This window comes from Macaca fascicularis, chromosome 15 (genome assembly GCF_037993035.2).
Source record: "Macaca fascicularis isolate 582-1 chromosome 15, T2T-MFA8v1.1".
Taxonomy (NCBI): Eukaryota; Metazoa; Chordata; class Mammalia; order Primates; family Cercopithecidae; genus Macaca; species Macaca fascicularis.
Genome location: NC_088389.1, coordinates 10,530,415 through 10,538,194, shown reverse-complemented (window position 1 = coordinate 10,538,194; position 7,780 = coordinate 10,530,415). Strand labels below are relative to the sequence as shown.

The following is a 7,780-nucleotide window of genomic DNA, read 5'->3' as shown; positions in this document are numbered from 1 at the left end:
ACCCCCTCGTGTCTAATAGAAACAGTTCTTGAAGTGGGAGTTCTGTTTCAAAGAGAACTACCGATGTAGCTTTTACGATGATTGTCTTTTTGAAGCCTGTGAGGCTATACACCCCGCTGAGCGGTAAACAGCAGCACTTCTTTCTCCACTCCCTTATCTGCCCTATTAGCTGACTTTTATTTTTGTCAATATGATGGGTGAAGAATCTTTCAGTGTAATTTTAACATGAATTTTTCTTCCTGTGAGTTTAGCTTATGTTTCCGCTGTTGCACTATTTAGGCACCTGTACTCCAGCCCAGCGGGTGCTGGCTGTTTCAGGCTCTTTCTAAACAGTTCAGCTGTCACTAATGCACACTCCACCCCTCTGAAGCGTGAGGCTCTTGGCTCGCTAATCAGATCTGTAGCTTGCCGTTGGGGGGGATATAGGACGTTGTTGTTCAAAGCATCAAAGTGCTGGTGGCACAGATCATTGAGAACTGATCAGCACTGAACCATGTGCGAAGTGCTCCAGGGGTGTTGTCGGAAGGACTCACCTTGCACGGGGCACGAAATCGAAGGTTCAGATTCCCCTAAGACATTAGAGGCTTGATTTGCAGAGTTCAAGTTGCACCACAGTGCTGATGTACATGTGGCAGGTGGCCCTGAGGTTGGTTCTGAGGGTCCTCACCAAATCTAAATGGCAGATGTTACACCCCTGTTACAGCTCTGAAATTGGACATATTGCTGCAACAGGAAAAATCAAGGTCAAGGGCTCAGTCCCCTGAGCCTGCCCCTGCTTCGCCAATGGCAAGTTTCAGGTCTCGCTTGCTTCTGGATGACCACCTACAAATCGGGGTTGCCATGTCCTTCTACTTAAGGTCAATAACGCGCCAGACTGGCTCACGGTACCTAGGGCAACACCTTTACCTACTCTCACCAGTTCGTTATGAAGGACCTGTGAACAGCCAGATGAAGAGGTGCATTGCTCCAGGCCTGGTGGGTGGGGGCGGGTTCCAAGTGCAAGGGCTTCTGGCCCTGGGGAATGGGAATGCTGCCCTCCCAGAATGTCAAGGTTTTCCCCAACCTGAAAGCTCTCCAACCCCACCATTTAGGGTTTTCTAGAGGTGTCACTGTAGACATGGTTGATGACATCTTTGGCTATTGGGGATTGACTCATCTTCAGCCCTCTCCCTCCAGGTCAGAGGTTGGGTTGGAGACTGACAGCTCCAGCCCTCTAGTCCTGCCTTGGTCTTTCTGAACCCGAGAACCACCCTGAAACTGCCTAGGGGGCCCCAGCTCCCAGGCCTGTCCCGACTACACAAAGGCACTCTGACCACTCGAAAGATTCCAAGGGTCTTAGATGCTCTGTGCCCAGAACCAGCTGAAGACCAAATAGCTACGTCTCCTTGGATGGCACAATCACAAGCTCTCATCAGCTGACGGTCCGGGGCAGGTGTGCTGAGAGAGCTTTGCTATGGCCCTGTTGCTGGGAATCTCTGTTTTCAAGCCTTGCTGGGCAACAGACGCTCTCTGGTCATTCCCCAAGCTGATTGAATTTCCAGTCTTTTCCGTTTGATTCCACTGTTCTGGCCCAGTTCTTCTGAAGCCTCTTTCAACATCGTTGCCTCACCTGGTCGCTGAGATCCTGTGACCCTCACCCAGCAGGAGATACGGATGCCAGGATCCGGCTGCCCTACTTCCAGTTGGATTGTGAAGAAGCCGGCTATAAGCCTTCCCTTCCTAGGTCTCTGTAATGCCAGAAATGGGATGTTTTAGAGTTCATTATTATTTCATTTTAGGTCGATACGAGCGACATACAAATTTGAGTTGGGCAGTTCACGGGCCAGGCACCTGACTCTTCTGGGTAAGAAGAGTCTGGGTAAGTCTGGATAAGAAACAGGCCCCACACTGCCAGGACATAGAAGGGCAGCCCCTCTCCCCACAAGGTCGTGACAGAAAACCCCAGCTCCCGCAAATGCAGGAATTCTACAGATTTTCACTTAGAAGAAAATGCCACCCAGGAGTACCCACCCCGATTAATTTTCTCAAAAGTGGTTTTGCAGAGGCTCAGAAGAAAAGTCAGGACACAGGACGCCAGCCAGCCCCATCTTCCCAAAATCACTTGCCCCGGGGTCACCCACCTGCAATCAAACTGTTAGACATGCCTTTTATTCTCAGCTATTACCAGAGCAAATATTCCTGGAGAAGCACGCATTCGAGTAGGGTGCCTCTTTCCCGAGGTCCTGGAGAGCGAGGCTTCCGCAAGTGACTGGCCAGGGACCCTGGAAACTTCACGGTTGGCGAGCTGGAGGGTAGAGGGGGCAGAACCCTAATGGTGGGTGAGTTGAAAATGGAAGAGCGTTCTTCACCTCAGTCTCCTGGGGTCTTTCCCTTCAGGAACTGAAGAGGTGAGGAGGGCTGTGCAGTCTCAGACAGGTGCTACCTGGGCTTCGAAAGCCGACGCATCTGTCCCCAGAGCTGGGCAGCCGCCAGCCCAACCCACCCTGTAATAACTGAAGTCCTTTTTCCCCACCTAGAGCCAGTCCGGGGGTCGAGTGCACACTGTACTTGACCAACCCATGCCATACAGGCAGTGCTGATGTCACTTTCCTACTTCAACGACCCCCCCCAAAGTATACCTTCGGGACATTGGAAAAAAGACACCCCTTAATGTAGCCCCAAGGCCTCTGCTCTCCATGAACCTCCTGAGGGCGACTGCAGCATGGCGAGCAGGGAGCCATGGGCTTCTTGATAAAAGTGTAAAATGAAGCTCTGTCTGCAAGGACCCCCATCTGTTAGATTTGGAAAACCTCTAAAGGCCGTTTGCTTTTCACAATGAGTAGACTCTTAGGGATGTATTCTAAGGAAAGGCAGAAGATATGGAGAAACAAATTCAACAAGAATATTCTTTGGAGCAAAAGCAAGGGAGGGAGGGATGGAGAGAGGAAAAGGGGAACAGAGCAACAGGGAGACGGGACAGACACAGACAGAGGCAGAGAGAGCACCTAGCTCGTTTTCAACTTGACCTCCTGGCAGAATCTAGCAGGATCATAGAATCCTCAGCATACCCTTGTACTGTACTGGGGCAGCCAAGTTTCAAGCCAAAGTTTCCCAAACTACAAGGTGGTAAATACTAAGACTGGAGAAGCTGTGCACATTCTTTTCCAGCTCCTTTTTGCAGCATCAGCAGAATGGGGCAGGTTGTTGCGTTCATTCTAAAAATCAAAACTGCAAGAGGACTCAGCTGCGGAGATGGGGGTGGGAGGGCAGATGTTCTCTTGCTCACTGAGCTCACACCCCGGAGACGGCCAGCGCCTAATGCTGCCTCCACAGGTTCCATGGAGGACACGGGAGAGTCTACGGCCATGTGAAGAGCAGATTCACATTTCTGTGGCTCCCTCCGGGGGGAGCTAAGAGCTGTATCCCAGGAGTCCTCCTCGCTCCCGTTGATCCTGCTGCCCTAGCCGTTAGCATCTCTGCCAATCTTCATGAAAGAGCCTGTTGCACCGCAGTCCAGCAGGGCCACAATATTCAAAATGAAAATTGTAATGATCACTCTTCTGACTGCAAAATCCCAAGTCAGAGAACTTATCTCACTAAAGAAGCCGGGCGGGGCGGGGGGAGCTGGACAGAGAAGCCGCCCTGGCTGTGGGGTGCTAAAAACTGTGACACCGCCTGGCACCAGCGAGGAGGGCCTCACGCTCGACCCCAGAGGGAAGAATAACAAGGGGCCACCGCGGGTCTCCCCCAAGCTTCCAGCTGTCAGGAAATCTTGTCCAATAACCCACCTTGCCCTGCCACCTGCTCACCTGCATTCTGTAGAAGTAGTAATGTATCATTCACGTCCCAGCAGGCCAAGTGGGCAGGAAAATGGGGCCAAAAAGTAGAAAACCATGACCGTAGAAGGCAACGTCACGTGACTGAGCTTTCTGGGTTGTGCGTCCTTGTGGTGATAAACACAGTCCCGAGCTGAACACCAGAATGAAAACGAACCTTCCTCCATGCTGAAGTCGGAAGAGATGTGCTTGGCTATCCGCAGTGCCTGCCCGTTTGGGCGGTGATTACTGCAGGTCACACGTGCTGTACAGGAGGAGGGCAGGGAACTCTGGAGCCAGGCTGGCCGGGTGCAAGTCCCAGCTCCGTGGCCAGCTCTGTGATCTGGGACAATTCGCCTATGTCCTCTGCCTCTTGATTTCCTCCTCTGTAAAAGGGGGGTAATAGTCGCATCTATCTGAAAGGGCTATGTGAGAATTAAACGACCTTGTCAATGTACGGGGCTGAGAACAGTATCTGTTCTTGGTGAGCAGAAGGATGACCAGGAGGTGACCAGCAAAATACCCCTTTCGAAGCCTCAATACTATTCCGTAGTGAGCAAAGACATAGCTCCTCTACGGACGAAGCCATTAATAGTCGATCCTGGCAGGCAGAGTGCAGATTCCTTCGAATGAGAAATTTGAACTCTGGCCAACGACTGCTGTACTGATTGAGTAAATCTTAGGATTTGTTGTTAGTGGTAAAGTAGTCTACAAAAACAAAGTCTGAAGGAGTTTGAGAGGGTGTGGACTCAGCTGCAACCCCTCCTCCCAAGGCCGTTGGTCAACATCATCTCCAGCCCTGTGGAAAGACAGAAGCAGTGAAGAAAATGTCGGACAAACATTTGGTGTGTTTGTACACTTCTCCCAGAAATCCTAAATGCTTTGCATGTTTCAGCTAATAATTCCTTAAAATGGATTATGCTGACCATTTTATAACCTACTTCACTGCTCTCCTGTCTAAATCCATCCTTTTGTGACAAATGTTTTACACTTGGCTCATTTTTTCAATTGTGTTTGCTGTCTTACCCCCATGTAAAGGATAAACGTGCATGCTTATGTTGATTTGACTGAGACAGCTAATGCTAAATATGTCTCTGTTCCTTGAATGTTGACTTGTGATGGTGTCATTTAAGTCTCTTACTTCTTTTTCCCCTTGAGTCAGCAAAATATTCCATGTTACTTTGAGCAAAACTTGCTCACTAGTGTTATGGAGGGTATAAAAACAAATGGAATAAGTTTCCTGCCTTCAGGAGGATTGAAATCTCAAAGTTGTATGACAGCAAGGATGGGAGTCAGCTCAGTTTGCAGCTTTTAAAACATGTTGGAATCTTTCCTCTGCCACTTTTGATGGTGAGACCCTGAACCAATCACTTCCACAAGCATCAGGCTCTCCATCTATGACATGGAAGTAAAAAGAGCAATCTTGACAAAATTGTGATGACTACAGATGTGTACCTAACCTCTTATTTACCGCCTCCTGATAAAAGACATTGTAACTCATCCCATTTGAGAGCTGGTGGTGATCACCCCATCCTGTGAGATTCAAGTATAATAATTATCTGGAATCCCCCATCTTCAGATGAGGAAGACCCAGCAGCCCTGCCAATGTCTTCTGGAAACTGGATTTTGGTTGAAGGGTGAACTGACTTCAAGTTTCTATTTTCACGTATTGTCCTTCCTACGTGCCTCCTGGAGTTTTTCCCTTCCTCCCAATCTACATTAACCTGATGATAACAGCCAGCTATGTTTTCTAGAATTCCCCTAAATTGACTCATACCAAATACTGAATACAGTAGATTGGGAGGGTTCATTAAATCACGATAGAGCAACCTAAAGAAGGAAAGTAGACACCTTTGTTCTTAAAGGGTCTTCAGCCATCCCACCCTGGAGAAGGTTGCTGATTGCCTCTTCTCCTCAGGCAGTCTTGTTACTATGCATCACTTTTTTTTTTTTTTTTTTTTTTTGAGATGAAGTCTCCCTCTGTCACTCAGGCTGGAGTGCAGTGTCATGATCTTGGCTCACTGCAAGCTCCATCTCCCAGGTTCAAGTGATTCTCCTGCCTCAGCCTCCCGAGTAGCTGGACTACAGGTATGTGCCACCACAGCCAGCTCATTTTTGTATTTTTGGTAGAGACAGGTTTCACAATATTGGTCAGACTGGTCTTGAACTCTTGACCTCGTGATCCATCCACGTTGGCTTCCCAAAGTGCTAGGATTACAGGCGTGAGTCACCACACCCGGCCTGTATCACTTTTTATGCCTCGTCTTCATCCTTACAGCTTCTCCTTCCTAGGGGCCTCAACTCCCAACCCCGGAGTAAGGGTCACAACTGTCCATCTTCATGCAACACAGCTTACTTCCCCTTCTTCTCCTCCCCACCATGCCCTATGGGTTGCTTTTCTACAACCAGAATGGAGCCCCAGAGAGATCTGCTAAACTAAGACAGTTCTCAGCCCTGAGAGAAAAATCTACTTCCCAGTTCTCAGTCCCGCTAAACTATTGTTAAGATAAAGAAGGACCATGATAAATCCTATTGGCTAAGAGAAGAACGTTCTCCAGGTTGCCGTAGGATAAGAGAGGAGGTGACAGAATCTGCAGCCATTTGGTAGAATATGTGATATGTGAATCATTCTGAGGAATACGTTAAAATTCTGTAGTCATATCTTGGAAAATGGTATTTCCAGCAGAGGGAATAATGTAACAAAAAACCCAGGCAGAAAACAAATGTGTGTGTGTGGAGAATAATAATAATGTGTTGTGAATGAAGGATTCCGTGTCATGAGAAATGGCTGACCGAAAGTAGGGAGATGCAGATAGGAAAATACCACGGGAAGACTGAACATCGCATCAAGTGATTTAGGTGATTCTGCCTGCAGTGCAAATGTTTTGGGCTCTGAAGCGAAGTCATCAAAAAGTATACGTCTGTAATGGAGGATTGGTCTAGATAGCCTCTCAGATCCCACTTGGCTTTGAGATCCTTGATTCCGGGTCACACCTGCTGGTCTGGAGGGCAGTTCTGCAGGGTCATGAAGGAAGGATTCCAGGAGGCTGGAACACGAAGGACATTCAGGTGACCGCATCAAGAGATCGAGTGGGGTAACAAGAACCTGAACTAAAAGGAATGCAGTGTAAATATGAAGGAGAAAGAGGAAATGGGAAACTGATTAGAAACGATAAGTAGAGAAAAAGGGGAATATGTGATTCCAAGGTTTAGAACAGTATTTGTAAGTTACAGTCCCATAACTTCTTGCATAAACAGTATCTAAGAGAGTCATTTTAAAAAGAAGAGCAAACTTCCAAGTTCCACTGAAAGACATCAGCATCTCTGTGGAGTGAATTGGGGAAAGAGAATGAAGAGGTCTGTTCAACTTTTAGTCACACAAAATGTGAATTGAATTGCATGAGTGACACCCACAATGTGAAGATATTTAGCAGGAGCTCTTTTTTTCTCTTTTTTGCCTATGGTATTTAATCCTTCTATCATCATTATCGTCCTTTCTCTAATTTAATGTCTTTGAACCTTTATTCAAAAATCCACTACGTATATGTAACATGTTTGTGAGATTATTACTAGACCCTCTAGGAGGTTTCATTAACCCAGTTTTCTCTTATTGTACCAATACCACACTATCTTGATAGTTCAGGTAAGTCCTCCACCGTTTTTTTCCAAGTTGTCTTAGCTCTTTGGGGTTCTTTAAATTTCCGGACACATTTTGGAATCCACTAGTTCATTTCTACTGGAAAAATAAAAATAAAATCATGCTGGGATTTTGATTGGAATTGCATTAAACCTCTGATCCACAAGGGCAGAACTGACATCTTAACAATATTGAGCCTGCTGATCCATGAACACAGTATATCACTTCATTTATTTAGTTCTTTAATTTATCTCAGCATCACTGCCTGCTTTTCAGTGTATAGATCTTACACGTCTTTTGTCAGATTTAGTCTGAAGTATTTCATGTTTTGATGTGCTATAAATAATAT

General features: G+C 47.1%; 2 long non-coding RNA genes across 3 annotated transcripts in view; both read right to left on the bottom strand.

Annotated features, from left to right (window-relative positions):
- Positions 1 to 711: 711 nt before the first annotated feature.
- LOC135967352 (uncharacterized) lies at positions 712 to 6,909 on the bottom strand. Its single transcript, XR_010581382.2, has 4 exons — positions 6,789 to 6,909; positions 3,789 to 4,593; positions 2,121 to 2,284; positions 712 to 1,727 (listed from the first exon to the last, which is right to left on the bottom strand). It is a non-coding gene; the product is annotated as an uncharacterized lncRNA (long non-coding RNA).
- A 501-nt stretch (positions 6,910 to 7,410) lies between these two features.
- The window catches only part of LOC135967353 (uncharacterized), a 47,404-nt gene continuing 47,034 nt past the window's right edge, over positions 7,411 to 7,780 (bottom strand). For both annotated transcript variants that reach the window (XR_012424200.1, XR_012424199.1), the window contains exon 3: positions 7,411 to 7,530. This is a non-coding gene — a long non-coding RNA (uncharacterized lncRNA). The remainder of the gene's footprint in view (positions 7,531 to 7,780) is intronic.